The sequence below is a fragment of the Anabrus simplex genome, chromosome 1 (genome assembly GCF_040414725.1).
Source record: "Anabrus simplex isolate iqAnaSimp1 chromosome 1, ASM4041472v1, whole genome shotgun sequence".
In the NCBI taxonomy this organism is placed as follows: domain Eukaryota; kingdom Metazoa; phylum Arthropoda; class Insecta; order Orthoptera; family Tettigoniidae; genus Anabrus; species Anabrus simplex.
In genome coordinates, this window is record NC_090265.1 from 711,403,132 (window position 1) to 711,416,873 (window position 13,742).

Consider the following 13,742-nt stretch of genomic DNA (forward strand, 5'->3'; position numbering starts at 1 on the left):
CTGATTTCTATTTATCTTGAACGTCAAGTTACCAGATTTACTTATTTCAACATTTATCTCAAATAAATCCTTCCTTCTTTAATGTGCTGAATAAAGCGTTATTTCAATTAAATTGAAAATTAATTAAACCAAACAAACTCTTATCAAAATATTACTCATAAATGTCTCCATTGGACTTAAATTTTGCACCATTGTGTCTGTACACTAATTATTCCTCTTAATCTCCGTCTAATATTTCGTCTGACAAACGTAAAGTCACTCTTTGGTATTTGACACTTCTAAAGAAAATTCTAACGCCACAGGCTTTACAAAAATTGAATAGTGAACCAAGTCCACGGAAATGATCCTTCCTTATTCATTACCGTGAGGCACTCTGAGTCTTACTTTACTTAAATACCAAATAAAATCCACTAAAGATTTAAATTTCAAAAGGTCATGCCAACACAAACAACGACGCTGACCATCAAGTCTCAACGTGACGAACACGTGGTCTGGTCAAATCATGGTCAAAGAAAACATCATAATGCATTGAAATAATAGCAATTACACACACAGCATTCACACTAAGGCACATGAGAATTATTTACGCTAATTACAACAAATTCTTGCCTTTGAATATTAATCTTTGATTTTTAATCCTAATATTTGAAATTTCTCGATGACGGTATCGGGCAAAGAAAAATATTTTACATCCCTCAGGAATGTGATGAAGTCTGGACAGTCACTTAATCAAAGAAGATGAAATTAACGACGTTGATCATGATAATATCGGCAGTAGGTGTCTGAAGAAATTTGTCGACAACAGAAATGCACATAGAACAGGTCAAATATAAGCATTCGCCTTCATGGTTCATGAGTCACGACATTATTATTACTCAACTACACATCTATCAATTAACACGTGCTCCACTTGAAGAAATTACGTTGAACAACACGTATTCTCCAAAATGATACTCAATAAACGGATTCACAAGACACAAACACACAGTAAATAATCCACCCGCAAGTCAATAAAATATAATAAATGATCCGACGAGAATCTTCCATATTCCAGGTTCATATTCATCCTAATTGAGCACACATTAACTTCCTACACACAAGATCAAGCAATATTTAAACTCATGACCCTTATTCATTTATTTAACCCGAGATGAAAATTCATTATTATTATTATTATTATTATTATTATTATTATTATTATTATTATTATTATTAGATGTGCGAAATCTAAAATTCGCGGAAACTGGGATTCGACAATATGTCAGATGACACTAAAACGCCTTAAATTACACATGAAGAAACTCTCACATAGAAATCCGGCGTAACACAACATGCCGTAAATCTGTCCCACACGACTTCCAAAAAATATATTTTCAAATATTAAATTGTTAATTATCGGTAAGGACAACGATTTATAAACACCCTAGACTATTAAATGGGACAGCTAGAATAATCGTAGAAGACACACACAGGTTCTAGCTAAACTAATAGAGATCAATAATCATCCACACACACAAATGACAAAACTACCATCTCCCATATGAAAGAAGAGTGAAAATATTCAAATCTATTGCAAGACTAGAAGAAATATTACCACTAATGAATAAGAAAGCATTATTTCTACAAATATGAACAGATAAACATTAGTAAAGTGTACTTAAATGAATGATGGGTACTGGACCTTCGTCGATGGTCTGGAACATGTGGTGAGTTATCTGCCCGGGGTCGCTATCTCCTCATGCCGGAGACTGCCTATATTTTTAGCAGATCACTGAAGGCTCGGTGTTCCAAGTAAAGTTGCGGTTGGCTTCCCCTTCACAATCTAACAGCATCTTGAGACACTCGTTCCAACACATGGCGATTTTCTACCTTCTTCTCGTGGAGTAGAAGCTGAAACTAACAAGCAGTTTTAAGATATGCTGCATACATAAACGCGATGAAATTAATGATGGAAAAATACGTAACTTGTGGTAAAGAAATCTGCCAAGCTCGTTGATCCAACTATAAACGAGGGGTGGCTGGTTTCACTGTCAAATAAATGATTTAAGAAGTAACCATCTCGGAGAATACAGTAACTATCACGTCGAAGTCCGCAGCATATGAACACGTCGAAGAATCGAGGAGCAGAGAGCGTTTCTTCTGGAAACACGGGTTTTTATGCATATCCAGGGAAAGGGGTGTGGCACTATAATTGACCGTAATTGGTCGACATCTAGCGTTCAATTCTCGAAAGTGCTTCTGCCTGAAATTTGACATGTGCTGTCCGCGTGTCCAGGCGACCTTGGCCTGCTCCCTCAGTGTGTCACGTGGGCCAGCTGATAGCTCCGCAAATAAAAAATCAATACATTTCTCCCCTACCAATAAGACCGGTTTTGAACTGTTGGATCTGTACCCGTTATGCAAGCTGGAGAATATTGCTCACGCTAATGGAATAAAATCTTACACACGCAAATACAATAAATTATTGTAGGCCAAATTTGAAGGGGACAATATTGTACCAGGAATGCATATGTCCTGGCACATCATATTTATAATTCATCATTTGTTAAAGAACTGCTAAGCTTTAACATTGGAAACATCCTTACGAACAAATGTTCTCGACTCAGCTGCTTGCTATAGGAGTGAGAGAGACAGCGTGACGTCAAAGGGCAAGGAACCGTCTGAGAGACTTAATCGCCCCGTGCTGTAGACCCACCCGTTTGGAATGATCTAGGAACATTTTAATATATAGTAAACGGCTTAAGTTACAGAAATATGAGCTGCACCATCGTGAAGCCCGCATTTAGAAAGGGAAGTAGCCAAAATTTGAAGTAAATCCATCCAATACTTTCAGAGATATCGAGGTGGAAATGAAACCACATTTTCGTCGCTTCGAGCAGCGAGCCGGTCAGCCACAGGCATAAAAGTTCAACAACTCGGCGAGTGTAGTCAGTTGAAATAGGCAACTCGACCATGTAAGGTGATAATACGCGAACTCGGAGTGATAAAGTCGTGTCGTACAGAAATACTTAGAAGGTTCGCCGTATAAGAACGCGATACTTCTAAATTTCAGCCGCATCGTGGACTTGTGAAAAATTTCAAAGTGCATCTAAGTCGAACTCTGTGTAACTTAGGAATTATCTACTTGTAAATTTTCAAGGTGCATTTAGGTTGAACTCAGTACAGTGTGAGACTTATAAATTTCTACCGTGTTTGTGGACTTGTCTGACATTCTCAGAGACAGCGATACGGACATTGAAAGGACTGTGTGTGATAATTTGAACATGTTGTTGTCGATGCATTCCTAAATTTAAAGACATTTCTACGTGTGTTCTCACGTTTTGAACTATGACTTTGCACTGTTTAAAGTGTAGTAAAAGTCAGACACTCAGTGATTATTAGGATCGAATGTGGACAATTTTCACATATTTGACGAATGTTTGAACAGTGCTATTAGGCAACTGAGTGAACCTTAAGGACATTTTATGTCGTTTATAGCAAGTATGGACTTCAGTAACCTGAATTACACTGAAAATTCACTTAAGGCGTGTGTTCGAGATTTCTAGAGACTGTTGAATGCGTCGCGTATGAGCAGTCACCAATGAGACTATGGAGTGGGTATGTGGGAAACTGGGAGAGAAATTTATATACACAAATCGTTGGGTAGGAGGTAGGGATCTGCGCTCAGATGGCCTTCACTTAAACCCTTAAACCGCAGTGGTACGTATAAGTTAGGAAATTTGTTTAGAAGGGTAATAGGGAGGTACATTCAGGGAAATGGGGTTGTCTAAGGAGCGGTGATGAGGGTAATGAGATCTGGAAGTCAAGTAGGGATGACATAAATATGTTAGTGTTGAACTGCAGAAGTATTGTGAAGAAAGGAATACAATTAAGTGATTTAATAGATATCTATTTACCAGATATTATAAGAGGAGTTGAATCAAGGCTGAGAAATGATATAATGGATCCAGAAAATTGTTCACGGAACTAGAGTGTGTATCTAGAGTTAGAAGAGGAATAGTGGAAGGGGAGTATTCATTCTGGTGAAAGAAGAATGTGTAAGCTACGAAAAAGTTAATGATGATAAACATGACATTCTAGGTGTAAGCCTCATTTCTAAAGATAATAGGCAACTTGATGTCTTTGGAATGTACAGACCGGGAAAGCGTAGTGCTGACACGGATTCAGAATTATTTGATAAGATAATCAACTATGTAGGAAATGATATGGAAAGAAATGTGATTGTAGCGGGAGATATTAAATTTACCAAATGTCAATTGGGAAGGAAATACGAACGACAGGAAGCATGACCAACAAATAGAAAGTAAGCGAATATCGGAAGGAAAGCTGATTCAGAAAGTGACGGAACGAACTAGAGTGAAAACTATCCTGGACCTGGTGCTGATAAAACCAGATGAGCTCTACAGAGAAACAAGTAATAGATGGTATTAGTGATCACGAAGCTGTTTTGTCGTAGTTAAAAATAAATGTGATAAAAAGGAAGAATTTGAAAGTAGGACTATTAGGCAGTACCATATGGCTAATAAAGCAGGCATGAGGTAGTTTTTAAAAAGTAATTATGATCGGTGGAAAACAGTAAATAAGAATGTAAACAGACTCTGGGATGTGTTTAAAGAAATTGTTGAGAAATGTGAAAACAAGTTTGTACCTTTAAAATGTTAAGGAATGATAAAGAACCAGCTCATTATAACAGAGAAAAAAAGAGACTAAGAAGGAGTCGCACATTGGAAAGAAAAGAGTTGTTTAATGGCTGTGGAAGTAAGGAGAAATTGAAGGAACTTACTAGGAAATTGAATCTAGGAAAGAAGTCATTTAAGGATAACATGATGGCAAGCATAATTGGCAGTCATACAAATTTTAGTGAAAAATGGAAGGGTATGTATAGGTACTTTAAGGCAGAAACCGGTTCCAAGGAGGACATTCCAGGAATCATTAATGAACAAGGGGAGTGTGTAAGCGAGGATCTTCAAAAGGCAGAAGTATTCAGTCAGCAGTATGTAAAGATTGTTGGTTAAAAGGAAAATGTCCAGATAGATGAGGTGACTAATACTAATACTAAAGAAGTATTAAAATTTACCTATGACAACAAATACTTTTACAGTTACATACAAAAGTTGAAAACTGGCAAAGCGGCTGGAATTTGAATAGATTTCTGGGGATATACTAAAGGCAATCGGTTGGGATATAGTACCATATCTGAAGTACTTATTTGATTATTGTTTGCATGAAGGAGCTATACCAAATGAATGGAGAGTTGCTATAGTAGCCCCTGTGTATAAAGGAAAGGGTGATAGACATAAAGTTGAAAATTACAGGCCAGTCAGTTTGACATTCATTGCACGTCAGCTTTGGGAAAGCATTCTTTCTGATTATATTAGACATGTCTGCGGAAGTAATAACTGGTTTGACAGAAGGCAGTTTTGGTTTAAAAAACCAAACCCCATGGCACTACAGCCCTTGAAGGGCCTTGGCCTACCAAGCGACCGCTGCTCAGCCCGAAGGCCTGCAGATTACGAGGTGTCGTGTGGTCAGCACGACGAATCCTCTCGGCCGTTATTCTTGGCTTTTTAGACCGGGGCCGCTATCCCACCGTCAGATAGCTCCTCAATTCTAATCACGTAGGCTGAGTGGACCTCGAACCAGCCCTCAGATCCAGGTAAAAATCCCTGACCTGGCCGGGAATCGAACCCGGGGCCTCCGGGTCAGAGGCAGGCACGCTACCCCTACACCACGGGGCCGGCCAGTTTTGGTTTAGGAAACGTTATTCCACTGAGCTCAACTTGTAGGATTCCGGCAAGGTATAGCAGATATCTTGAATTCAGGAGGTCAAATGGACTGTATTGATATTGACCTATCTAAGGTATTTGATAGGGTAAATCATGGGAGACTACTGGCAAAAATGAGTGCTATTGGACTAGAAAATTGAACTCAAAGAATTAGAGTAGGCGAAGATTTATCTGACCTTATAATAATTACGAGGGGAATTCGTCAAAGCAGTATTATTGAACCATAATGTTTTCTTATATATATCAATGATATATGTAAAGAACCTACCGTAAGTAAACTCCGGCTCAGGCACACCTCTGCGGATGTTTGGACCTGCCTTCGGGCAGAATACACCCCCCTTATTTGTAAAGAAGTGGAATCAAAGATGCGGCTGTTTGCAGATTATGTTATTTGTTCAGAGTAGTAAATAAGTTACAAGATTGTGAGCAACTGCAAAATGACCTCGATAATATTGTGAGATGGACAGCAGGCAATGTTGATATGTTGATAAACTGGGTTAAAAGTCAGGTTGTTAGTTTCACAAATAGGAAAACTTCTCTGAGTTTTAATTACTGCGTTGATGGGGTTAAAGTTCCCTTTGTGGATCATTGTAAATACCTAGGTATAAATAAAAGTAAAGATCTTCATTGGGGTAATCACACAAATGGGATTGTAAATGAAGGATACAGATCTCTGCACATGGTTATGAGGGTATTTAGGGGTTGTAGTAAGGATGTAAAAGAGAGGGCTTATAAGTCTCTGATAAGAACCGAACTAGAGTATGGTTCAGGTGTGTTGGACCCTCACCAGGATTACTTGATTCAAGAACTGGAAAAAATCCAGAAAAAGCAGCTCGATTTGATCTGGGTGATTTCCGGCAAAAGAGTAGCGTTACAAAATTGTTACAATGTTTGGACTGGGAAGAACTGGGAGAAAGGAGACGAGCTGGTCGACTGAGTGGTATGTTCCGAGCTGTCAGCGGAGATATGGCGTGGAATGACGTTAGTAGACGAATAAGTTTGAGTGGCGTCTTTAAAAGTAGTAAAGATCACAATATGAAGATAAAGTTGGAATACAAGAGGACAAATTGGGGCAAATATTAATTTATAAGAAGGGGAGTTAAGGATTGGAATATCTTAACAAGGGAGATGTTCAATAAATTCCAAATTCATTGAATTCATTTAAGAAAAGGCTATTATACAACAGGTAGGGAATCTGCCACCTGGGCGACTGCCCTAAATGCAGATCAGTATTGATTGATTGATTTGAACAGAATTTAAGCTTGCTATTTCCATGAACTGTAAACTTGTCATTTCATTCCGGACTTATTACTACGTGTTCCCAATGTCATGAACTGTGTTCAGTGTTAATATCTCGCATTTACATGAACTGTGCATTTACAGACACTTGCGATTTAACAAGTGAAAACACTTTTTTACTGTAAATATTTCAAACAGAGACATGTGTTTCTAAAATTTCAGACTGTGCTAAAAGCTTTTTTTATTTTGAGTATTACGTTGAATATTGTGTTACGAAGTGCAATTATGAACTGTGATTGAATACTTACGTAATTCTAAAGTGCAATACTAGTCACTCTGAACTTGCAAATATCCAGTTAACAGGAAGTGCTACGTTTTCATACTACTGTGTCAATTGATGTTTCTCGTGTGTCAATTATATCAGACGACACCGGAAATCTTGACCAAGTGTTAAAACCGCGTATTCAATCGAACATCCAATTCAACTTGGGACGGACTACGACGTGGTACATCGAGGGATATTATTCGTGGTACGTCGAGGGATATGGAACGTGGTACGTCGTTGTTGGTGCTTGTTCGACCTCATGCTGATCACATCGGTGGAGTTTCAGTCGCCGACCTACGAAGCCGCATTTCATCAGTTCCAGCTTGCGGAACTTAGGTGATATGAGTGCACTTTACAAATTTAACTCAGGTTAACAACTTCAAAATATTGCACTAGACAATCACTGACTCACTGCAAAGGCACTTTTTCTTCAATCATAATTTTCTTGAGTGCTACGTTAGTCAAGCACAAATGCCAAACGTATGAAAGCTTAATTTTCGCGTGAACTTCAATTCTACAAACTAGATAAACTGTAGGAATCAATTTAGATGAACTTACGGTCTATTTATGGAAAAAAGTGAATTTAGATGGCCTTTAGGATTTTCTGAAACCAGTGTTTATTTTCTGAAGCCATATCCAATGTGTGAATTTCAATTTAAAAAGACTCTAGGATTTTCCATGAGTGATATATGAGAATCAATGTTTAATTTTGAACTTTTGAAAATCATATTCAATTTATGATTTATAAAATAAATTAAACTTTAGGATTTAATATTAGAGATTCATGGAATAAGTGTTTATTTTGAGTCATATTAAATTTATGAATGACAAGTCAAAATTTTAATTGGACTTTAGAAATCAACCTAGATGAACTGTAAGGTTTAGTGGAGTGTAATTATTAAGAATAAGAGTTGATTTTGAACATTTTCAAGCCTCAGGAAAACATATTCGACGAAAGGATATATTTCTGTTTAACTTCACCTCCATTAAAGTATTCTGAATTTTAATTTTGAATTGAACATGTCAATGAAGGAATATACTTTCAAGATGATTTCAAGAGTTTAAATGCGAGATAGAAGCAGAGTGATTTTCATTATCTTAAATAAATTCTTCAGAAAAAATAACATCTATTAATTCGCCCTGCGAAATTCCTTCTCTGTACCGGTGTCTAAGTACAGCACACTACCTGAGACCTTTCCAATGCTCACGAGCCCAACAACTTTTCCTGGTACAGTATTCAAGTGTAAATCAGACTGTCGAGCGAGTAAGACAGTAAATCTGTTGTCTAATAATCTAATTTTAAAATTTAGATTGTGCCTTGGAGAGGCTTGATTGTAATAAGTTTCGGAGTGTAGTCTCCTAGAGTATTATTTGAATGGAGCAATGGTGCTCTTTTGAATATGTAACTTTATGAGCTACAGGCTCATTTCCACTCATTATTGAGTAGGTACCTGAACCTTGTTCTTTCTTGTTATTTGAGCCAACGATTTATGTTTTGTTGTTGTTTACCAAAGTCTAGAGTCTGAAAGAAAGAAGGGAAGATATACAAATATTCAAATTTTAGAGTTTTAAATTATACTTTGATCTTTTCTCTCTCCATCCATTCACGCCCGCACCTTCTTAAACCTCTGTGCTCCACGGTATCCCCGTAATTATTATTATTATTATTATTATTATTATTATTATTATTATTATTATTATTATTATTATTATTATTATTATTATTATTATTATTATTATTATTATTATTATTATTATTACGGGGCTACCCGTGGATCAGCAGAGGCGAAAGAAGGTGCCAGGATGAATGTGTCTAACTACAAAGTCAAAGTTAATATAAAATTTTAACAAAGGTTATATTTTCTTGAAACAAAATTTAAACAACTTAGTGAAATAACACTGACCTAGCAAATTAGACACAAGACTTCAAAAGACCCAAGATTTCAGAATTTTAACACACTTGGGCTATAAGCCCCTAGTTTTACAATTTTGAGCTCCTAGCTCAACTTAAAAGCTTCCAATTTTATACAATGGGCAAAAATCCCCTAATACCTGGATCATTTGGTCCCTAATTTACAATATCAAGCCTTCTAGAGGCACTTTTCCAACAGTTGAAAAGAGCTGACACGCTCTCAGGTTTTTCAAGCCTATTCCAAGCAATACCAGAACTTACAATTCCTTGCCCACAAGGCACAACTTACGGCAAATGAAACAGGGGTATCTCGTACCCAACCTATAGGGCCTTCGTGTAAAAGAAATAACAGTTAAATAAATGGGCCGAATATAAAATGAAAGGAAGCGAACACTTGCACTCCTCTATGTAGCTTCTTAAAACCTAAAAGTCACTAGTCCGATGAAACACGGGCTATTCCAAACCTATGGAGGTGACTCGTATAAGAATTATTTAAGACATTAAGGAAGAGAAGAAAATCAGTTACCAAAACGTAGTCACCTCAAACCAAAATGAGGGGGAGCTCGAGAGGGTAAATCACTCTCTATCTCCGAATTACAGTTACAGATTTAATTAAGTTTTTACATAAGTCGGTAGAAAATTACATGTTTAGAAAGATAGGTTACATGATAAAGGTTTCGGACTTTTCCCGCGGGTTAAACTGCTGATCTAGCAAGAAGTAAAGATGTTAAAATTGCCATTACCATGCTGAAGACCTGCTGCTGCACCACCCGCCTCCTGCTTCACATCCACACACTTAGGTAGATGTTGATCAAATGGCCAAGAGACGTGAAAATCCGCAGTTTATAAACCCTTGGGGAAGGTTCGAGATCTTTCATGAATAACTTAGCCACACCCTCTCAATTTTATTGGATAGCTTACAGTTACACACCAAATCGATGAAGAAGCCTGTGGTTGGTAGGAAATTAATTACAGAAATTCTGGATTGGCTAAATTCAAAACTGGGGGAAGGAAAAGGTAAATATTGCCAACCCACCAATGAATGAACGAAACTTAGTAAAGAACAAACTTAGGCATAAATAGTTTCTTCAAAAAAGTTCCTTAACTTCGCACCAGGGTGCATGATCATAGTTTTTTAGCACAGACATCTATGAGTGAATTTCCACACTTCTTGAAGAACGGAAAACAAAGCAAGTTGAAATGCACAAATTTCAGGAAACTTTACCATAAAAAAAACTTACGGTAGTGACATCTTCCGAGGGAAAGTTTAAGTAAGTCAAGTTCCAAGTTCGGTGTTTCTCCTGTAGAGGAGGTTTTATTGGCGCAAGATTTAAGAGTGCGGCGTAGAGGTGTACCACCAGGTACAATTATTATTATTATTATTATTATTATTATTATTATTATTATTATTATTATTATTATTATTATTATTATTATCCAGTACTGTGGTGTAGGGGTAGCGTGCCTGTAATATTCAAAGGTCCTGGGTTTGATTTCCGACCGAAGATTTTAGTTCAGAATTGAGGATCAGAACGGGATTAATGTGACATTTTTCTCAAACACTTTGTTACAGGAAGAAATCGAACAGTGAGAAGATGACGCTACTAACATAATATACTTTTTATTTGCTTTACGTCGCACCGACACAGATAGATCTTATGGCGACGATGGGATAGGAAAGGCCTAGGAGAGGGAAGGAATCGGCAGTGGCTTTAATTAAGGTAGGTACAGCCCCAGCATTGCTTTGTGAGAAAATGTGAAACCACGGGAAACCATCTTCAGGGCTGCCGGCAGTGGGGTTCGAACCCACTATCTGCCGAATTCAAACTCACGAGACGAAGCCTAGTGCACTTGTTAAAATTGTATCGGGAAACCGTTGACGCTAATTTCAGACAGACCGCCAGCCCTAAAACTTATTCATGTTATAAGCGGGATTATTTGATATCCTACAGAGTACATGGTGACATTCAATTCTGGCTATCTCCCGCACCCAGGTTAGTTGTATATTAATTTTGAGTGGTGATGGTAGTGGTTGTGATTATTGTTTTAAGAGCAAATACAACTAGGCAACAATCCTCTGTATAACTATAATCGGGGAGAAAATAGAGGCGGTACGACACTTCGAAAAATGAAGGTATCGGCCAATGGAAGGCAAGGACCATGAAGGGCGTGAAAATGATAAACTCCCTAGGATTCGAAAAAACTAATACCATGGGGGTCGGAAAAGGAAGGTCCGATGGGACAGATGAAGGTGAGGAGCCTGGCGAAAGTACGTGGAAACAATGTCAGGCCTCAGCTAAGGGTCCCGTGGTCGCCAACCCGCTCTCAAAAGGTCAGAGCCCCTGGTGCTCTCTTTAATTGCCTCTTACGAGGCAGGGGATTCCGTGTTTGTTATACTACCGCCCCCACCCACAGGGGTTTATTAATTTTGACAGTTTGTTCTTACTTGCGGTGGCGTTACTGGTTACATTACGCTACTGTCTGTGACACTGAAAATCTGCGTAGACGGAAAAATGTCAGCCGAATGAACACCTAATATATTCACCAATATTCTTACACTAGTCGAAGTGAACGACTCAGAAAAGTATGGATTGTCCTATCTCGTATAGACCACTGATCTAAATACATTAAACTATATTTGGGCCCACGAAATTTGAAGTCTGACGTTTAGCGCCATCGGCGAGTTAAAGATGAATAACGTTGTCTGTTGGTCTGTTGCTATGGCAACGATAACAAAGATGCCGCATTTAAGGAAGCTATCGGCACGTGGGTTGGCTTGATCTCAGTCGCTTTAGTGATATTATTTGGAGTAGTACAGTGTTAGCTGTGTCAGTTGTTCAACCACAATCAGTCACTACTGATCTGCATATAGGGCAGTCGCCCAGGTGTCAGATATTCTATCTGTTGCTTTCCTAGTCTTTTCTTAAATTATTGCAAAGAAATTGGAAATTTATTGAACATCTCCCTTGGTAAGTTATTCCAATCCCTAACTGCCCTTCCTATAAACGAATATTTGCCCCAATTTGTCCCCTTGAATTCCAACGTTATTTTAATATTGCGATCTTTGCTACTTTTAATGGCATCACTCGCATTTATTCGTCTACTGATGCCATTCCACGCCATCTCTCCACTGACAGCTCGGAACATACCACTTAGTCGAGCAGCTCGTCTCCTTTCTCCAAATTCTCCCCAGTCCAAATTTTGCAACATTTAAGTTACACTACTCTTTTGTTGGAAATCACCCAGAACAAATTGAGCTGCTTTTCTTAGGATTTTTTCCCGTTCTTGAATCAAGTAATCCTGGTGAGGGCTCATACACTGGGACCGTACTCTATTTGCGATTTTACTACAGACTTATACGCCCTCTCCTTTACATCCTTACTATAACCCCTAAATACTCTCATAACCATGTGCAGAGGAATGTATCCTATATTTACAATCATGTTTACGTGATTACCCCAATGAAGATCTTTCTTTATATTAACAACTAGGTACTTAAAATGATCTCCAAAGGGAACTTTCACCCCATCAACGCAGTAATTAAAACTGAGAGGACTTATCCTATTTATGAAAAATCACAACCCGACTTTTAACCCAGTTTATCATCATACCATTGCCTACTGTCCATCTCACAACATTATCGAGGTCATTTTGCAGTTGTTCACAATCTTTTAACTTATTTATTACTCTGTACAAATAACATAATCTGCAAACAGCCGTATCTCTGATTCCACTTCTTTACACATATAATTGGTATATATAAGAAAACATAAAGGTCCAATAATACTTCTTGGAGGAATTCCTCTCGTAATTATTACAAGGTCAGATAAATCTTCGCCTACTCTAATTCTCTGAGTTCTATTTTCTAGTCCAATAGCACTCATTTTTGCCAGTAGTCTCCCATGGTTTACCTTATCAAATACCTTAGATAGGTCAACATCAACACAGTCCATTTGACCTGCTGAATCCAAGATATCTGCTATATCTTGCTGGAATCCTACAAGTTGAGCTCAATGGAATAACGTTTCCGAAACCCAAACTGCCTTCTGTCAAACCAGTTATTAATTTCTAAGACATGTCTAACATAATCAGAAAGAATGCTTTCCCAAAGCTGACGTGCAATGAATGTCAAACTGACTGGCCTGTAATTTTCAACTTTATGTCTATTACCCTTTCCTTTATACACAGGGGCTACTATAGTAAATCTCCATTCATTTGGTATAGCTCCTTCATGCAAACAATAATCAAATAAGTACTTCAGATATGGTACTATATCCCAACCGATTGCCTTTAATATATCCCCAGAAATCTATTCAAATTCCAGCCGCTTTGCCAGTTTTCAACTTTTGTATGTAACTGTAAAAGTATTTGTTGTCATAGGTAAATTTTAATACTTCTTTAGTATTAGTATTAGTTACCTCCTCTATCTGGACATTTTCCTTTTAACCAACAATCTTTACATACTGCTGACTGAATACTT